Source organism: Lissotriton vulgaris, unplaced genomic scaffold (assembly GCF_964263255.1).
Source record: "Lissotriton vulgaris unplaced genomic scaffold, aLisVul1.2 SCAFFOLD_2924, whole genome shotgun sequence".
Classification (NCBI taxonomy): Eukaryota; Metazoa; Chordata; class Amphibia; order Caudata; family Salamandridae; genus Lissotriton; species Lissotriton vulgaris.
Genome location: NW_028241051.1, coordinates 123043 through 143549, shown reverse-complemented (window position 1 = coordinate 143549; position 20507 = coordinate 123043).

Sequence of the window (20507 nt, the reverse complement as noted above, 5' to 3'; positions counted from 1 at the left end):
ACTGTTACTAGCTGCAGCTAATAAACTTGGTCTCTGAAGTATTCTGTGTCTCTGTATACCAAGACAGGTGAACTCGAAGATCTTAGGCGTGCCCCTGACACCGCTGGGTTAAACCCCGGTTCTTCAACTGGCGCCCACAGTGGGGGGACTACAGCGGTACTGGTCCAAGCCCGAAGATTGTGAGGAGCCCCGTGAGGAAATTCTGGAGGACGGCCGCCACTTCATCGACCCCTGCCTGTCGACGTGGACCGAAGGTTTTTTCTGCGAGGCTTCCCCTTTCCGACGGCTGCGAAGGACTGCTGCCCTGACTGTCGCTCTGTCTTGGACCCTCTTGTGATGATTTGTAAGGCGAGACGTTAGACGGTCTTCTGGTGGCGTGACAGACATTTTGGTTAGGTATAAGTGGGTCGCTCCCACGACTTTGTTTTGTTTCTTGGTTTTTATTAGGCCATTGCAATAGTCGAAGCCGAGGGGTTCGTATATTTGCGAGTGTATCATTTTTGATAACCCCTTGAAGTTTGAAGCAAGACTAGTGAGCTAAAAGATGCCTGGTTTTAGCAAATTTAGGAAATGGTTTTGTTGTAGTTGTAATAGGGATTCCCGATTGGAGGACTTGTGTCCGATACCTCCGGTTGGAACTCCAACTTATGAGCTCTATTCAAAGCATGGTGTAGGTCCCATTACCTTTAATGAAGTATGGGTCCGTTATACAAGGAAAGATGGTGTTTTACGATGGCCCCAACATGGTAGTTTTGAATCAGATGTTTTAGATAACCTAGAAGTTGTGCTATTTAAGAAGAAAGCCCGGCTGGCGATGTTTGACTCTTTCCGCCTTTGGGGTAAGGAAGCCAAACAGCGAGAAATTAAGTAAGATAAGAGAGATAGGCAGGAAAGGAATATATGTGTAATGCAAGCTGCTAGGCAGTTTAAGGAAGATGAAGAAGATCGTGCGATTGAAGTGTCAGATAGACAACATTGCATGGCCATTGACAAATGGTACGCAGCTTTGCCACCCACCCTTTCAAATGTGACTGAAGACCCTGAAAAGGATCCTTTGATGTCACATTTACTGGGATTACCACCCCCTTATGTGCAGGGTGCTACTGCTCCTCCGTTACCTCCAGTTGTTGCACCCCTTGTTGTCGTTCAACCCCCTGTTGTTGTTCAGCCACCCGTTGCTTCACAGGTGGTTCCTCTTCCCCTGGCGCAGCCCCCTCCAGGGCCGCCAGCCTTGTCACCAGCCTCGCCTCAAACTCCTTTGCCTTACACTCCTTTATCTTCGACTTCTCTTATTTCTGTCCCTACGTCTCTGTCGCCTCAAAACACTTTGTCTCCTGTCCTCATGTCAACTTCTTCTCCTTCTGCTCGGCAACGAATGACTGAGACTGTCACTAGTCTTTTGTCTCCTTTCTTTGGGTCTCTGAATATGACCCCTGTTTCTGAACGTAAGCAGAGACGTAGTCAGCTCCCTGGTCCCAAAGAGCGGGCAGTGTTAGATCTCCTTGCTCGTAGATGGGTTTCGAATACCTCCAAGTACAGTCCACAAGTGGTTATGGATATCTTCCTACAGTGGGAGGAAACCAAAACAAAGGTATGTTTTTAATGTCATGTGTACCTTCCTTCGTCAGGAGTGGGAAGATAATGAGTTGGGTTCAATTCCACTGGAATTGCTTAATGTTAAGTCTGACTTTGCTAAAGGGACGATAGTGGGTTTCGATGTTGAGGAAGCAGTAGAGACACTCCTCACTTTTAGGTCTAGACTTCCACCTCAGTCATTGTTCAAACCTGACCCTTCTGTTAGGAGAAAAGTGAAGCAGTATCCTATGAGAGAGGTTCCCCCTGTATGGAGAGAGGCAGTTGTGGCTGATGCCCCCCTATGATCTCCTCTGAGCAACAGTGCGAAGAACTCGCTAAGTTTTTCGTTGACAAGGTGCAGAAAATCTACACCTCCTTCCCCCAGCATGACCCTAATACCATCAGCTATCCCTCCGCTTCTCCTAGCTACTCGACCTTGACCTACATCCCAGAAATCTCCAAAGACATTCTTATCAGACTATGCAATAAAGTCAAGTCTGGCTCCCCCGCAGACCCCATGCGCCCGGCTCAATTCCTAGAATCACTCAACTTCTTCCTACCAGCGTTAACCGCCATCCTGAACCTCTCCTTTACTTCAGCGTGTGTACCATCTGCCTGGAAGCAAGCGTGGTTTTCGCCTATCATCAAGAAACCCACCCTAGATCCATCTAAACCGGAGAACTTTCGTCCAATCTCCCTGCTTCCATGGCTCTCCAAACTCGCTGAAGCGCATGTTAACAGCGCTCTATCCCAGCATATGGTCAAAAACAACATTCTGGACCCATAACAAAATGGGTTCAGACCAGGCCATAGCACCGAGTCTGCTCTCTTAGCCACCACAGAGCACCTCTGGACGATCTTGGATGCCGGTCAAGGTGCTGCGCTGATCCTTCTGGATCTCAGCGCGGCCTTTGACACGGTATCCCATGTCATCCTTCTTAAACGTCTGGAGACCTTTGGAGTAACGGGCCATGCCTTGGAGTGGTTCAGATCCTTCCTCGAAAACAGGTCCTTTCGAGTCTCTGCCCCCCCCTTTTTATCTAAACCCCACCCTATTGAACAGGGAGTCCCGCAGGGCTCTGCGCTAAGCCCCTCTCTTTTTAATCTTTATGTTCAGCCTCTGGCGGCAGTGGCCAAAGAATGGGGCTTGACATTGGTATCGTACGCTGACGATACACAACTGGCCATCGCCCTTTCAGACGGACCTTCCAACTTTTCCTCTAATTTTAAAAACGGACTCTCTGCGGTCGCCCAATGGATGACCACAAACTGTTTACAACTCAACGGCGGAAAAACAGAGGTGCTTCTCCTTGTCAAAAACACCAGCCTTTGGAATGAGCACTGGTGGCCATCCTCCCTTGGTACCATCCCTCCCCCCAAAACCCTAGTGAAAAACTTGGGTGTCTGGATGGACGACTCACTCAACTTTCGAGCTCACACCAAGAAAGTTGCCGGCACCTGCATTGGCTTACTAAGAAGCCTTAGCCACATACTAGGCTTCTTTAACGCAAAGACCCGCCAACTCATCATCCAAGCCACCATCCTCTCGCGTTTAGACTATGCCAATGTACTCCTTCTTGGCGCCAACAAATGTGAGTTAGCACGACTCCAACGCGTGCAGAACTCGGCCGCTAGAACTCTGGTCGGCCTTCCTCGCAGATGCTCAGCCAGAGCAACCATCAGAAAACTGCATTGGCTCCCGGTTGACTCCAGAATCAAGTTTAAGACCCTCATCATGACCTTCAAAATTCTCAAACTTAACACTCCCCCTCTGCTTCAACCCCTTCTCACTCCCTATGCGCCGTCACGGAACCTAAGATCTTCCAACCAAAACCTTCTCTGCGTCCCACGCATAAAACTCTGCCGCATGGGCGGACGCTCCTTTAGGTTCCTGGGAGCCAAGATGTGGAATGAACTTCCACATCATATTCGCGCGATAGACAACCTATCTGCTTTCCGGAAGGCAGTGAAAACTCTTCTATTCCCTTGCCTGTAAACTTTCCTCTGTCCTTGGACCCTCTAGCTCAGGATCAGATCTGGGTTTCAGCACCGGGACGCCTCATTGCCGGGGCAGCTGTAGCGCTTCACCAAAACATTAAGATAAGATAAGATAAGATGCCGCTCATGGTATTCCGGCTGCACAGGCTCATTTTCAGCGAGTGTGGGTGCATGTCCCTTGGAAGAGAGCTGAGGTCCTGGCTCTTAAGCAGACCTTGCCTGACCCCCGTAAAAATCCTGCTGGTTATTACAAGGAGTTGTCTCAGACAGTTGATGCGTGTGTTATGAATTTAGCTGACATAGATATGTTGATGTCCCTTGTGGGCATATGACCCTTGTGGGCGAAGCTCCGTCATGAGGATCACGCGCCAGAGTTGGGAGATACGTGGGTTAATATTAGTGCTGCAGATGGTCGGCAGGTAGGAGGTGCCAAACCTGAACCCTTAGTTGCAGAACTACCTGGTAGGATTATTAATTTAATGAAAACTATGATGCCTCCTCTGCGGGTGAATTGGGACAAGTTAGCAGCATGCCAACAAAAGAAAGACGAGAGTGTGTCTGATTTCTTCACTAGGTTTGAGGAAACATTCATTGATCATAGTGGTCAGGACATGAGTACAGAAGGTGGTCAGAGGTTGTTTGTAGATAAGTTTGTTTTTAATTTACTTCCTGAACTTTCTAATAAGTTAAAGGACTCTGAGAGTTCATGGGCTGTTTCTTCTTCAGCCCAGATATTGGCTACTGCACAATACTATGAGAATAGAGATAAAGATGAGAAGGATAAAGTAGAGAAGAAGACTAGAGAATTAAAAATGAAAGTTCTTCTGCAGCAGGCTTATCCGCCTCCCCCTAATCAGCGTCAGTTTCAGCAACCTTCCCAGTTTCAGCAACCCCCACAGTTTCAGAAACTGTTGCAGAAGCCTGAGACTTTTGCTTCGTGACTCCTGCTAGGCCCTAATCAGTGTGCTTATTGTAAAGAAGAAGGTCACTTCAAGATTAGTTGCCTGATCTTGCTACAGCGTGTGAATGGTATGTCTGGTCTGAGAGGTCGTGGTGGTTTCCAACAAGTACCTAGGGGTAGGGGGCGTGGTACGTTTCCCCAGAAAGAACGTTCCGTTTCCCCTCAGAATTCTATGAATTATTTTGACCAAGAGAATGTTCCGACCGTCCAGTCCGCTCAGTACTGCACTGATGATTATTATGTTGGAAGTGAGAGTGCTCGTTTTAATGATAGTTAGGACAGCCATGGACAAAGGGAGGGAGTAGTGTCAGTTCCAGTAGACCAGAGTGGACCTTATGTTGAAGTGATTACATCAGTTGTGGCAGAAACTTTTCTTTTGGATACTGGTGCAGCAAAGAGTTCTATCATGCACACTAAACTCCCTGGCGCACCTTTGTCTGGCTTGACCAATGTTTCAGTAGGATTTTCTGGCGCCCCAGTTCGTAACCCGGTTTCTTGTCCTTTGCCCCTTTCTATTGGTCCCTGTGAATTGGAGGCTCCCCTTATTCTAACGACTGGCTGTGGCGAGAATCTGTTGGGTTTGGACTTGTTGAAAAGATTGCATGCAACATTACATTGTTCTCCTTCGGGAGTACATCTTACGGTGGGTAAGAAAGTGATTTCCCCGATGTATCTGTCTAAGGATCGCCTTCCACTGGAACTGCGTTCTCTCCCTGATACACTTTGGGCTACAGGTCCCAATGATGTTGGTCTCTTGCAGATTCCACCCTACGTTGTTACCCTTAAGTCGAATGCTAAGTTACCTCGCATTCCTCAGTACAAAATTTCCAGTGATGGCGAAAGAGCTCTTTTAGCGATTATCTATGATTTGGTTGAGAAAGGTGTGGTTGAAGAAACGAGAGGTAATGTGTGTAACAGTCCTGTTCTGCCTGTCCTTAAGCGTACTGGCTCTTCTCAGCCACCTGTGTATCGGTTTGTGATCGACCTTCGAGAGGTCAACAAGATCGTTGTGCCACAGTTTCTTGTTGTCCCACACATTACTGCTTTATTGACTATGATCCCTGCCTCAGCTGCTTGGTTTTCTGTTATTGATCTGAAGAACGCTTTCTTCAGTATTCCGATTGATGAGGAAAGTAGGGATATTTTTGGCTTCTCTTTAGGAGGCCGCAGTTTCCGGTTTAAGCTCGCTCCTCAAGGTTATTGTGAGAGTCCCTACATTTATAGTCAGGCTTTGAAAACTCAGCTTGATACTCTTGCATTGCCTTCTGGTGGTACTCTTATCCAGTATGTTGATGATCTGTTGGTTGCTGCTGATAATGAAGAGATTTGTAAAGAAGTTACTCTTTCTTTGTTGTGACACCTGTCTGACCTTCATTATAAAGTGTCACCTTCGAAGTTGCAGTATTGCCGCCAAGAAGTGACCTACTTAGGTCATCTCTTGTCGAAGGAGGGAAGACGATTGACCCCAGAGCGTATTCAAGCGATTGCCCAAATGACTGTGCCATGCACACAGAGAGAGGTGCGTGCCTTCTTAGGTATCACCTCGTATTGTAGACAGTGGATTCCGAATTTTTCTTTGCTAGCGAAACCTTTGTTGGCACTTACTCTTAAGGACACACCACACCCTCTTCCCTGGTCTGACGAATGTCAGAAGAGTTTTTCTGAATTGCGTGATGCATTGTGTTCTGCTCCAGTGTTGGGTACCCGCAACTACAGTAAACCTTTTACTCTTTATGTACACAAGAGAGAAGGTTGTGCGTTGTCACTGTTGACGCAACCATTTGGAGACAAGCAGCGCCCATGTGCGTATTTTTCAGCTACTTTAGATCCGGTAGCTAGGGCGTTGCCTAGTTGTTTAAGAGCTACAGTGGCAGCGGCTGTTTCTATCCGACAGTCTGCTGGTTTGGTATTGGATAATACATTGATTGTGATGGTCCCACATGCAGTGGATACCCTATTGAATAGAACGAAGACTCAACATCTTACCAGTGCGCATTTGTCAGGATATGAGTTGACGCTTTTGGCTAGCCATGTGCACATCAAGCGGTGCAACACATTGAATCCAGCTACATTGTTGCCGATTTTTGTAGTGATAGATGCTCAGGAACAGCATGACTGTTTTTTCCGGATAGAGGAGGAAACGAAGGGTAGAGTTGACTCGAAAGATACTCCTCTTTCGAATCCTGATGGTACCCTATGGGTAGATGGTTCATGCTTTAAGCTTCCGAATGGAGAGACGACTGCAGCATATGCTGTCACAACTTTGCACACGATTGTTGAAACATCACGTATTGCACAGAATTCAGCGCAAGCAGCAGAGTTGGTAGCATTTACTAGAGCGTGTGTGTTGTCAAAAGGAAAGAGAGTGAATGTTTATACTGATTGCCAATACGCATTTGGCGTGGCTCACAGTTTTGGTCGCTTGTGGAAAGAGAGAGGATTTCTTACTTTCCATGGTACGAAAATTCAGCATGGACAATTAGTGAGTGAACTTCTTGAATCGCTTAATTTTCCGACCCAAATTGCGATAGTGAAGTGTAGTGCGCATAAGAAGGTTACGGATGATGTGGGTCGAGGGAATGCCTTTGCAGATGAAGTAGTGAGAGAAACGGTGAAAGATGTGACGAGTCGGATGTATGTTGCAGGTCCTGCCAGATGGGTTGTGGAAGGAGGAATGTGTGAAGATACAACAGAAAGTGTGAAGATGATTCTGGCAGAAGCTACTGAGAAAGAACTGAGTATGTGGAGAGAGCGTACGGGAATGTTTGATTCAACAGGCTGTTGGGTTGAGTTGCCAGAGCACCAGCGATGGTTGTTGCCGGATGCATATGTGCTTCCGGTGGTTACTATGGCTCATGGGTTGGCTCACATTAGTTCAAAAGGGATATGTAAGTTGTTGGCTCCGGTATGGCAGAATGGTGGAATTCCTAGGTGTGCTGAGAATTTGGTTAAACACTGCATGATTTGCTTGATGCATAATCCTGGAAAGAGAACCCCAACTCCAGCGGGTCATTTTGGTCCTCCAACGTATCCATTTGAGGTGCTGCAGATAGACCACATTCATATGGAAAGATGCAATAACTTGAAGTATGTCCTTGTGGTTGTTTGTGCCTTTTCCAGATGGATAGAGGCCTACCCCAAAAGGATAATACTGCCTTGTCTACAGCCAAGGTTTTGATCAAAGAATTCTTTCCCAGATATGGCTTGCCGAGGATGGTATGGAGTGATAATGGAAGTGAATATGTGGATCAGATCATGAAGAAAGTATGTGCGGGTCTGGATATTAAACAGAAATTTCACGCTGCGAATCACCCCCAGTCAGCAGGCCTGGTCGAGTGCTATTATGGCACTCTGAAGCTGAAGTTGGCCAAGGTGCAAGCGAGCTCTGGTCTTACATGGCCCGATGCCTTACCATTGGCACTTTTGTCCATGAGAACGACAGTACATTCTCGCGTGGGACTTAGCCCATACGAGATTGTTTTTGGACGTCTGGCGAATGTCTGGGGTGTGCCGAGGCCTAAGAAGTACAGTGATATTGAGTACCCTATGTTGGTTGACTACTTACATGATTTGACTGCTAAATTGCGTGTTCTTCACCAACAGGTCCATGACACTTTGCCTTCAGTTTCTGTAGACGCAGGCCACACGATTCGACCTGGTGACTGGATTCTAACCAGGAATTTCCAGAGGTCAAAGAACTTGGAACCAAGATGGACCGGTCAATACCAAGTCCTGTTATCAACTTGGACTGCTATTAAGGTGTTCCACAAGAAAAACTGGGTACATGGTACCCATTGCAAGAAGATACCTTTGCCCTTACCGTACGATAAGTGGGTCCGGGAAGGTGTTGCTGATTCCGAGGGTGAAAGGGTTCCGAGATTTGTACCTTTTTGCGATGCACATCTGGAATGGACTCAGTCAGAACGTACGGATGATGAAGTCTTGCAAGAAGCTGTGCCGCCGTGTTTGAGACTTGATACTACGTACCCAGAGACACTCTTTCAGGATCAAACTGTGCCTCATAAAGAACGCTACAACTTAAGGTCTAAAAAGGACAAATAAAATCTGAATTTTTTTGTGAATTACATCTTTCAGATAAGAGATTATTTTTCTTTTTCTTTTTCTTTTTCGAACCACCATCCGGGTTCAGCTGCAGGGTCGCGGTATAAGACTTAAGGGATGGCCCGCTTATTGACGAAAGGTCTGCGGTTCTAGGACGCCTGGACGCACACTTGAGTGAAGAAGGAAAATTGCCACGAACAGCACTTTAGAGGATGGAGTCTGTTGTAACTGAAAGAGATGCTGAGAGAATAGATCTTAAGACAAAATATTGTACATTGATACACAGCAAATGTTTTATAATATTGTGCTTTTCGATGTTTTTAAGTATCACATTAGCTTGTGTGGGTTGGACTGTCTATGCTACACAACAGACAGACATCTGCACCCACCTCCCAACCTATGCTCTCTTTCACTACTGTTTTTTGCACCAGTTTTATACATTGCATGAACATGAACAGACAAGGAGATCAGAATTTGTCAACAACTTGTTCATACAGTTGTTGCATCAGCATCAGTTAGTAGTAAATACCACTAATTGTTGGGTTTGTGGTCTTATGCCTCATACGACAGATAAAGGTATGCCATATTTGGTTTTGCCTTTTTCTTTTAATGGGTCTGTTTGGGCTTTTTAGACCATGTTTATCTATGCAAATTAAGTAAGCCCCTTACTTTCCCTTAAAGATAACTCGAGCAATAGTGCCTTGATAAGGGGAATAGTAGCTATGATCCGAGATATTGATGCATATAATGCTATCCCTAAGGATGAGGTGCAGGCTTACATTGGTTGAACGTGACTGGATATAGTACCAGCTTGACAGAGAAGGAGAGATGAAAAAGGTCTCCCCCTATTTGGATTGTACCCCACCGAGGCCATTTTTGTTTGCAAGGTAATGGTCGGAATCCGAAAGCTCAGCTAGGTAAGAGTGTGTGTGCTCAAACCTATGTCTATTCATCTAGGACTTCTCCAACGTTTGTGCCAGCTACAGGCACATATTTTGTTTGTCATGACAGAGCCTACACATGGTTGCCACCTGATTTTTCAGGAACGTGTTATGTGGCGTTTCTGCTTCCCCCTACATACACTACTGCTTCAGACTATCATAGAACGAGATATGGTAGAGGTGTCTTCAATCAGGAAGATACTGCAGCACACGAAGTAGGAGATTACTTCAAGGGCTTCCTGCCCTTTTGGGGTCCTATGATCAATAGTAGGCATATTCGGCAGCTTGTCTGCGTTGTTGAAGCTACTATTAAGGAGACAGCAGGTGCTCTTAGTAATGTTACAGCTGAGCTTCAAGTGGACCTCCTTATGACTTTGCAGAACCGTATGGTATTAGACCTCATACTTGCAGATTGAGGAGGAGTATGTAAATTGATTGGATCCAGTTGCTGTGTTTACATACCAGATAATGCCCCTACAGTGTACCAAGCCATCTCTGGGTTGTATAAAATCTCTGATTCTATACATGTAGACGAAGGAGACTGGTCATTGACGGGATGGTTTTGGGGACTGCTGTCCAAATGGGGATGGAAGATTCTGACATTCCTTGGTATGGTTTTTACCATCCTTTTCTCTTGTTGTCTTTGCATCCAGTGTGGTACCGCCATTTGTAGTCTTTGTGCTACTATGTGTGTTCGGAGACCTGTCCCGAGAGAAGTAGAGAATAATAAGATGATGTTACAGCAACACCTTGATGACCTAATAAATATCGATATAGACCTAGATTCATATTAACATGAGTTTTAGGTTATTGCCTACGTAATGGCAAAAGGAGGGTCTGTGGTTTTGTAATTCTCGAGTCAGACTCCATTTTGTTCTGTGCCACCATTTTGTGTTGCCCTCACTTAGGCCCGTGAAGGTAGCCTGGCAAACAAAGTGGCCTGGCCTTCTTAGTTCATGTATACATTAACTAGGTTTCTTTTTGACTCTGAAATGAACTGTAAGAAACTGACCTCTTCACCTGAAACTGACCTCGCAAAGCCAATTTCCCTGATCGATCTTTGTCTTAGATTGCCAATCAATGTTCAGGACATCGTTAACTTTTAGTTTCCTTGTACATGCCTTATCTTGTTCAGCATCTGTTACTGTTTCTTTTTTATGTTTCTTCATTACATGGGTTATGCTTTCCATCATAGGTTTGTCCAGCTTGTGGAGACTGAATTTGGGACATTCCTAATAATTAACTTTTGGGTTGGGATACTGTAAATTTAGTTTTTGTTACGTGATACTTTGTTTGAAAATGTACCTTATTGGCTAGAATTTTGTGCAGTGGGTGTACATTTATAATGTGAATATTGGGTATAAAAGGAGACGTCTCACCTTAGTAAAATGAGCAGTCTCCTGAGAATTTACACTGTGATGTATTTCTAGGAGCACTGTTACTAGCTGCAGCTAATAAACTTGGTCTGTGATGCCATCCAGAAGTATTCCGTGTCTCTGTATACCAAGGCAGGTGAACTCGAAGATCTTAGGCGTGCCGCTGACCCCGCTGGGTTAAACCCCGGTTTTTCAAATCCCATGCAGAAATTTGCCTCCTGCAGGAGAGGCTTCTATTACAGAGGGACTGCTATTGTCTCCGCTCTAAGAAGTTTCCCCTTCAGTTTTTTTCCTCTAACCCTACCAAGACAGCAGGAGTTGCCATCTTGGTGGCGCAAAAGTTTAGGGGTAAAGTCCTGCACAAATCGGCAGAGATTAAAGGAAGGTTGTTGGCCTATAGATTTTATTTATGCGACACTACTTTTACTATCGGCTCCATCTATGCCCCCAATGAAGGTCAGGAGAGGTTTTTTCACACAGGTCTCACAGAGGCCACTACTACACCGAACTGCCACATCGTGCTGGGGGGAGATCTGAATCTGGTCTTTGATAATATTTTGGATAGATCATGTCAGCCCACCTCCCAGTCTGGTACCCTATCCGTAGAGGGACTGTCTCGTTTAGGTGAGCTAGGCTTCAGGAATCTATGGCGCTGTTTTCACCCCAAGGAGAGGGAATATTCTTATTATTCTAGTGCGCACAAAACGTACGCCCGCCTAGATTATTTGCTTGCGGACTCGCCTACACATGCGCTAGCTACTAAAGTGGAGATGGGGGTTGCCTCCCTTTCTGATCATGCCCCAGTGATGGCTGTCTTCTCCCTTCCCCTGGCTCAGAGCGTGCAGCGGACCTGGCGCCTCAGGGAGACGTTATTACATCGCAAAGAGGTGGTTACACGGATACAGCGCGCGATCACAGACTATCTTGCACACAATAGCAACACAGACACCACGATTGGGACACAGTGGGCAGCTCTGAAGGCCGTCATAAGAGGAGAGTTTATAGCAATCTCTGCCGCAGAGAATGCTGAAAGGCAACGTAAGAGAGATGACCTCACCCAGCGGACCAGGGTGTTGGAGAAAATGCACCAGAGGACTGGGGCTCCTATGGTATGGAGGCAACTGAAAGCGAGTAGGCAACAGCTAGCAGCTATGGCTCAAGATAGGGTGGAATTTGTGGTGTTGCGGTTGCGACATGCATACTACACTAGTGGAGATAGATGTGGGCGCTTAATAGCGCATAAACTGCGCAAGGTTAGGCAGCAGCATAAGGTGCAGTAAATCCTTCGGGGGATGGTAGGCGTGTCACCGAAGACCATGATATAGCCAGTGCGTTCAGTGATTTTTATGCTGACCTCTACTCCGGCGGTCCCCCTGGTGACCTGGATGGGGATGCTTTTCTTTTATCCATCCCTCACAAAGGATCAGGCAGATCATCTGGAGCGAGACATCTGGCCGGAAGAAGTTGTTGCCGCCATCTCATGCCTTAAAGTGGCAAAGTGGTGAAGACCCCTGGGCCAGATGGCTTACCGGCAAGCTTTTTAAAAATGTTTTGAACTCAAGGTTACCCCTCTTCGCGAGCGCCTTTTAAATTTTTTTTCGGAACCAGGGTTGATCCCGGGTGACCTCTTGGAGGCCTCTATCGCTGTCATACCCAAGCCGGGAAAAGACCAGACACAGTGTGGGGCATATCATCCTATTTCTCTCCTTAATGTTGATCTCAAATTATGTACGGGGATTTTGGCTGCTCGACTCGTGCCCCACATGGGAAGCCTAATCGACCTGGATCAGGGTGGGTTTATCCCCGAACGCCAAACCTCTGACAATACTAAATGGGCTTTACATCTTATTGAGAAGGCTACACGCACGGAGGGGGAATACATGATGTTGGCTATTGCCGCAGAGAAAACGTTCGATAGGGTTCACTGGCCCTATTTAGAGAAAGTACTGGAGAAGGTGGGGCTGGGGTCGAAATTTTGAACGTATGTGCTGAACTGTTACAACTTCCCGACGGCCACGGTACGCGTTAACGGCTATACATCCCCCCCTGGTTTTCTATTGGGAGGGGTACGAGACAGGGGTGCCCGTTGTTTCCCCTACTTTTCGCCCTCTACATGGAACCGTTAGCACAGAAATTGAGGGTTAACCCACGCGTATTGGGATCAGATTCGTGGGTTATGTCCATACAATCAGCTTATACGCAGACGATGTCTTGCTCTCGTTATCTCAACCGAGGGACTCCTTACCAGCGTGTTTCGAAGACCAGGAGCTATTTGGGCGAGTCACTGGGTTTAAGGTTAATATGATCAAGTCAATGACCCTTGACCTGTCCCTAGAGAAATCCACTCGGGAGCTGCTACAGGGCTCGCTCCCCATCCAATGGGCGATAGAGGCAGTCCCCTATTTGGGGATTCAATTGGCCCCCTCTCTGCTAGATACTGTTAATATCAATTATGCCCTGCTGAGACATAAGATTCGACAAGAGTTGGGACGGTGGAAACACTATCCATTATCTTGGCTAGGCAAAGTCTCAGCAGTCAAGATGACTGTTCTCCCTCAGATCTTAAATTTATTTCGCACTATCCCTCTCCGACCTCCGCCAGGATGGATAAAACGAACACAGTCGGACCTGGCTCAGTTCATATGGAACGGGCGGAAACCGCACCTGAAGCTGCAGCTGGCGATGCTTACTCCGGAAAGGGAGGGATTGGGCTTCCAGATTTGAAGCTCTATTTTCAGGGTGCTCAATTACGTCTCTTGGTTGAATGGAGTAGATGGGAGTCTGAAAAACACTGGCTGTTCCAAGACCAGGCAGTGGCTGGTAGGCCACTACAAGAAATTCCTTTTCTCCGTAAGCAGCACAGACCCCCTAATCTGTACGCCTCCTATATTACAAGGGTTCCTTTGAAAGTCTGGGACCAGACCAACTTTAGTCATGAGCTAACCACCTTCCCCTCTCCTCTTACCCTTATCATGGACAACCCTGATTCCCCACCGGGAATGGATCCAGCGGCCTACGCGAGATGGAGGCCTTGGGGGTGCCGGTATCTCTTTCATTTGTATACGATGGAGGGAATAATTCCCTTCTTGCATTTTAAGCAGGAATATGGCCTGCCAGAAGCGGAGAGGCTTCGGTACCTACAGGTACGACACTGGGTGCTCACCGAGCAAATATGCCCTGTGGCGGATAGGCATCTCACGCCCTATGAACATTGGTTAATCAAGCGCACAATGGACAAAAAATTAATATCAGACCTATATAGGATGCTACAGGTTAAATACACACACACCTATAGTGCTGGAAGGACGCGCTGGGAGAGGGAACTAGGCAGGTCACTTAGTCGCAAGGAGTGGGAGGGGATATTTTACAGGGCGAGACATACTGCATATCACATGGGACTCAGGGATACATTCACCAAGATCGCGACTTACTGGTACTATACCCCCGAACGGCTCCATGAAACGGATCACAATGTGCTGCCGGGGCTGCTGTCAGGTGGGCACACTGGTTCATTTACTTTGGGATTGTGAGCAGCTCCAAGGGTATTGGAAACAGATATTAGATGAAGTAGACGCGCACTTTGACACAGAGGTTCCCCATTTCCCATCATATGTCCTATTGGGACTACCGAATCCCTTGACATATCCGTTACGCTCCTGCAGAGTTCGCCTGATTGCAATTGCGCTGGGTTCAGCCGTGCAGAATATTCTTACACACTGGCGAACGGCACATGTTCCTACATTTCATGGGTGGCTCCATCGCCTAAGGTTAGTGCTTGGTATCGAAAAGCTGTTGCTGACAATGGCTGGAGAGGGTACTGTGAGAAGTTAGCCTGGCATATGATGTCCACTACTTCTAGTGGGCACCTTGCACCAGTCTAATCGACCCTTATTGATGGTGGTTGTAAAGTCAACCTTATAGAAAGCTGTCCTAGGGGTAGCTGTGATGAACAGTCTTCAGGCTAAGACTTCAGAGAGCGAATTAAGCTAGTTGTTTTACCAATTATAATCCCTTGAGTACCAAATGAAAGCACACCACACAAGGTACATATCAAATATATATGTATTTATACTAAACACAACCCCTCTGCACTCTTTATGAGGTCAGAGGTAAAAGTACAATACAAGGAACTTAATAAGCATACAATAAGTTGCACAGTACACGTTTTGCCCTAGGGCCCTCTCAAACCATATACTAAAATAGTGGTATAAGAACCACTTCTGAGATAGAAAGTAGGCCTATGGCCTGTGGAATTGCTGGGGCTTCTAAGAACAACCAAGGGTTAGGAAGTAGGAGGCCCACGGGAGATGCGTGCAGTGTCTAAACACAGCCGCAGGTTACCATTGACTTTCTATGGGAAACAAACAAGTTACAAATTTACAAATCAAGGACTGAAGAACCGGGTTTTAAAACTCAGCGGCACCAAGGAAAACGCCCGAAGTCTTCGAGTTCTCCTGTCTTGGCAAACAGAGACACGGGACACTTCTAGGTGACGTCAAAGACCAGGTTTATTGGTTTCAACCAGGAACAGAGGTCTACGAAGCACAACACGGGTGGTTCGTCAGAGACTGCACAATTTAGTATTGCGAGACATCGTCTTTTATGCCAAAAATCACATTCCTAACTAGCATCAATTACTTACAAACTGTCCAATCACACAGTGACATTTCAAAAGTATCGCATAACGACAAGCCCACATTCAGTTGTCCAGCCCACCAGAAATGACAAGGCAAAATCCAGCATTCTTGCTCGGACAGGCCGGACAAACCCATAATAAAAGGAATTCAACCCAAACCATAAATAGGCCATAAAAGAAGGAACAGAAACAGATGAGAAGCAAGATATAAGGGTGTGTGCATGTACCATAAACTCAGCAATGTCCTGCTCTTTGATCTCTATCTAACCAGCTGCCTAACAAGGAACTGGCTCAACGATGTCAGCTTCAGGAAAGGGAGTCAGTTCGTCCAGGTCACACAGAAGTGAGCTAAAGGTGTACGTGTCCCAAAGACTCGTTCGGCCGCAGTCATCGGCCTATGTGAGGGCAACCACAAAATGGCTGCCGTACACAAAATGGAACCCGTTGGTTCAAACGAAATACCTGGATACATAGTGTATCCATCAATCGAATATGACGAAAACACTCGTACATACCGCTGATACTACAATCGTCTTGATACAACGACCTTTATTGAACGGGTTCAGAATCACGGAACTTCAGACCCTCCTTTTGCCCTTACATAGGCAACAAACCCAAACTCACGTCAATCTGAATCCAGGTCTATATTCATCAGATCATCAAGATGTTGCTGTAGCATCATCCTATTACTTAGCAGCTCTCTCTGGACAGGTCTCCTCGCACACGAAGTAGCACAAATGCCACAAATAGTAGGAGCACACTGCACGCAAAGACAGAACAGGAAAAGGATAGCTAAGATCATCCCAATGACCATCAGAATCTTCCATCCTCAAGTGGATAACAATCCCCAAAACCATCCCATTAACGACCAATCTCCTTCGTCCACATGTACAGACTCGGAGATCTTATGTAGCTTGGAAATGGCTTGGAAAACGGTTGGAGCGTTGTCTGGAATGAAAACGCAGCAGCTCGATTGAATCAATTTGCATACCCCTCCTCTATCTGCAAGTATGACATCTAACGCAACTCTGTTCTGAAGAGTCATAAGACGATCCGACTGGAGCTCAGCAGTCAAGTTACTAAGGGCACCAGCAGTTTCGACTATGGTGGACTCAACCACTCTCGTCAACTGTCGAATGTTCCTGCTGTTAGCCATAGGTCCCCAAAACGGCAGAAAACCCTTCAAGAAATCTCCTAATTCTTGTCCTGCAGTATCTTCCTTACTGAAGACACCTCTAGCAACTCTCGTCTTGTGGTAATCTGCCGCAGCTGTATACGTAGGAGGCAACAGGAACGAGACAAAACATGTGCCCGAGAAATCAGGGGGCAACCATGTATACGCTCTATCGTAACAGATGAAATAGGTACCCTTAGCTGCTAAAAATGATGGGGAAGTCTGGGATGCAAAAACATACGTCTCAGTGCAGACACTCTTCCCTAACTGAGCTCTCGGATTCTTGCCATTACCTTGCAGACAATAATGATCCTGATGGGGCACTATCCAAATCGGAGAGGATCTTTTCGCTCGCTGGTTAACACTCAGACTAACTGGATATCCAGTCACGTTCCATCCAATATATGCCTGTGTCTCATCTCTCGGGATAGTCTCATAGGAACTAATTCCTCTAATCATGTCGACTATACCCTTGACTAGAGCACTATTCTTTGGACTATCCTTCACAGAACGTAGGGGGTAGACTTCACGAGCATAAATAAACATCGTTCTGTATGCCCAGACAGAACCATTGTAGCTAAAAGGCAAAACCAGGTAAGGAATACCTTTATCAGTAGTATGAGGCATAAGACCACACACCCAACAATTAGTCGTGTTCACTACTAGCTGGTGTTGGTGCAGAAGCTGAACAAAGGAATTATTAGCGAATTCCAATCTTCTAACAGATTCATGTTCGGGCAGAGGGTGAAAAGAATGCGAAGAAACAGTAGGAGGAGGCATAGGTTGTGTAGTGGGTATAAACGTCACTTGAAAAGAGAATGTCACATATCCTATTAAAAACATCATTAAACTAAACAGCATTGACAGACATAATATTAAAAAACATTTTCTGCTCATTACAGTACATATTTTGCTCTTGAAGTTCATTCTTTCAACAGGTCTCTCCATCTCGAAAAGTTCCATTCTCTAACCGTGCTGTTCGAGGCGGTTGGGTGTTCCGTGCTAAGGAATGCGTCTGTCAGTCCAGGGAATGCCCTAAGACCACCCAGAACCGTCGACCTAGTGTCTTCGGCTTGCACTCCAAAGTCTTTGCACCGCGACCTTATAGCTGAACCAGGATGGCGGTTCGAAAAACAAAATTCAAAACAGTTCCTCGGAGGAGAGCTTAACCCTAAAAATACCAAAGAAAGAATTATTTTTTTTATTAGTCCCACCACTCTTGGTCGCAAATTATAACGGCCTTTACCAGGCAATGTCTGTTCTCAAAACAAAAGCTCAGGTTCAGAAGTATCCAAACGATTTGACGGAGGCACAGCTTCTTGCAGAAGATCGTCGCTTTCTTGTTCAGTGTTCGTTCCAATCAAACGTGCATCGCTAAAAGGCAGAAAACGAGGCACGGTTTCAGTCTCAAAGTCAGGAATACCATCCTGGACCCACCGGTCGTACGGCAGAGGCAAAGAGGCCCTCTTACAATGTACGCCGTGGATCCAGTTATTTTTATCGCGCACTCGCACTGCTGATCGTGTGGATAGTAGCACCAAGTAGGGTCCATTCCAGCGGGGCTGATTGTTCTTGGTCCCCTGGAAGTTTCTCACGAAGACCCAAGATCCAGGTTCGATAGTATGTCCTGGATCTTCAGATGCTTGTGGCAATGTATCATGAACCTGTTGATGCAAAACACGCAATTTAGCCATCAATCCGTAAAGGTAATCAAGCAATACAGGGTGCTCTATCTCACAAAATTTGGTCGGCCGCGGCACTCCCCATATATTCGCCGGGCGACCAAAAACAACTTCGTAAGGACTAAGTCCCATTCGTGAATGCACAGTCACTCTTGTGGACAGAAGTGCTAACGGCAAGGCATCGGGCCATTGTAGACCGGAGCTCGCCTGAATCATGGCGATTTTTAGCTTAAAGGTGCCATTATAGCATTCTACCAGACCAGCTGATTGGGGTGATTTGCAGCATGAAATTTTTGGCGGATTCCTAAACCATCACACACTCTCTTCATCTCTTGACCCACAAATTCACTCCCATTGTCACTCCAGACCATTCTCGGCAATCCATACCTAGGGAAAAATTCCTTAATAAGGGCTTTAGCTGTGGACAAGGCAGTATTATCTTCCAGGGGGTATGCTTCTACCCATCTCGAGAAGGACCAAACAACCACAAGCACATACTTTAAGTTGTTGCACCTCTCCATGTGCATAGAATCTAGCTGCAAAGCCTCAAACGGATACGTCGGAGATGCAAAATGACCAGCTGGAGTTGGAGTTCCCTTACCAGGATTGTACATCAGACAAACCATACAATTCTTAACCAAATTCTCTGCACACTTAGGAATTCCTGCATTTTGCCATACTGGAGCTAATAACTTACAAATCCCTTTCTCACTGATATGAGCCATTCCATGAGCCATCGTAACCACTGGAAGCACATACGCATCGGGTAACAACCATCGCTGATGCTCTGACAACTCAATCCAACAACCATTCGAATCCAATTTACCCTTACTTTCTCTCCATTCATTCAACTCTTTCTCTGTAGCTTCAGCTTGAATGGACTTCACACTCTCTATCGTATCTTCACACATACTTCTATCCGGAACCCATCTCGCCGGACCCGCAACATACATTCGACTCATCACATCTCTCGCCGTTTCTTTCGCGACTTCGTCTGCAAACGCATTACCACGACCAACATCATCAGTAACTTTCTTATGCGCACTGCATTTCACGATCGCAACTTGCAACGGCAAAGTAAGCGACTCAAGAAGTTCATTCACCAACTGACAATGCTGAATCTTAGTTCCATGCGAAGTCAGGAACCCACGCTCTTTCCACAAACGTCCAAAACTATGAGCCACACCAAACGCATACTGGCTATCAGTGTAAACAGTCACTCGTTTCCCTTTTGACAAGACACGCGCTCTTGTCAATGCAATCAACTCTGCTGCTTGTGCTGAATTATGTGGGATACGTGCAGCTTCAACAATCGTATGCAAAGTCGTAACAGCATATGCCGCAGTCGTATCACCATTCGGAAACTTAAAGCATGAACCATCAACCCATAAAGTACCATCACACTCTGCAAGAGGAGTGTCCCTAAGATCTATTCTCCCTTTAGTTTCTTCCTCTGTCCTAAGGAAGCAATCATGATGTTCAGTAACATCTGTCTCAACGGAAATTGGCAACAACGTAGCTGGATTCAACATGTTGCATCTCTTCATGTGCACATGACTCGCTAAGAGTGTCAATTCATAACCTGACAACCGAGCACTAGTTAAGTGCTGTGTCTTGGTCCGATTCAACAAGGTATCCACTGCATGTGGAACCATCACAATCAATGTATTATCCATCACCAAACCAGCAGACTGTCGAATAGAGACAGCCACTGCTGCTGTAGCTCTCAAACAACTCGGCAACGCTGTAGCTACCGGATCCAAAGTCGACGAAAAATACGCACATGGACGTTGCTTATCGCCGAACTGCTGTGTCAAAACTGACAATGCACATCCCTCTCTCTCGTGGACGTAGAGTGTAAAAGGCTTACTGTAGTTGGGAGTACCCAACACAGGAGCCGAACACAACGCATCACGTAATTCTGAAAAGCTCTTCTGACATTCGTCAGTCCAAGGAATAGGATTTGGAGTATCCTTAACAGTAAGAGCTATCAAAGGTTTCCCACGCAGAGAAAAATTAGGTATTCACTGTCTACAGTATGATGTAAAACCCAGAAAAGCATACACTTCTCTCTGTGTCGTAGGCACACTCATTTTCGCAAT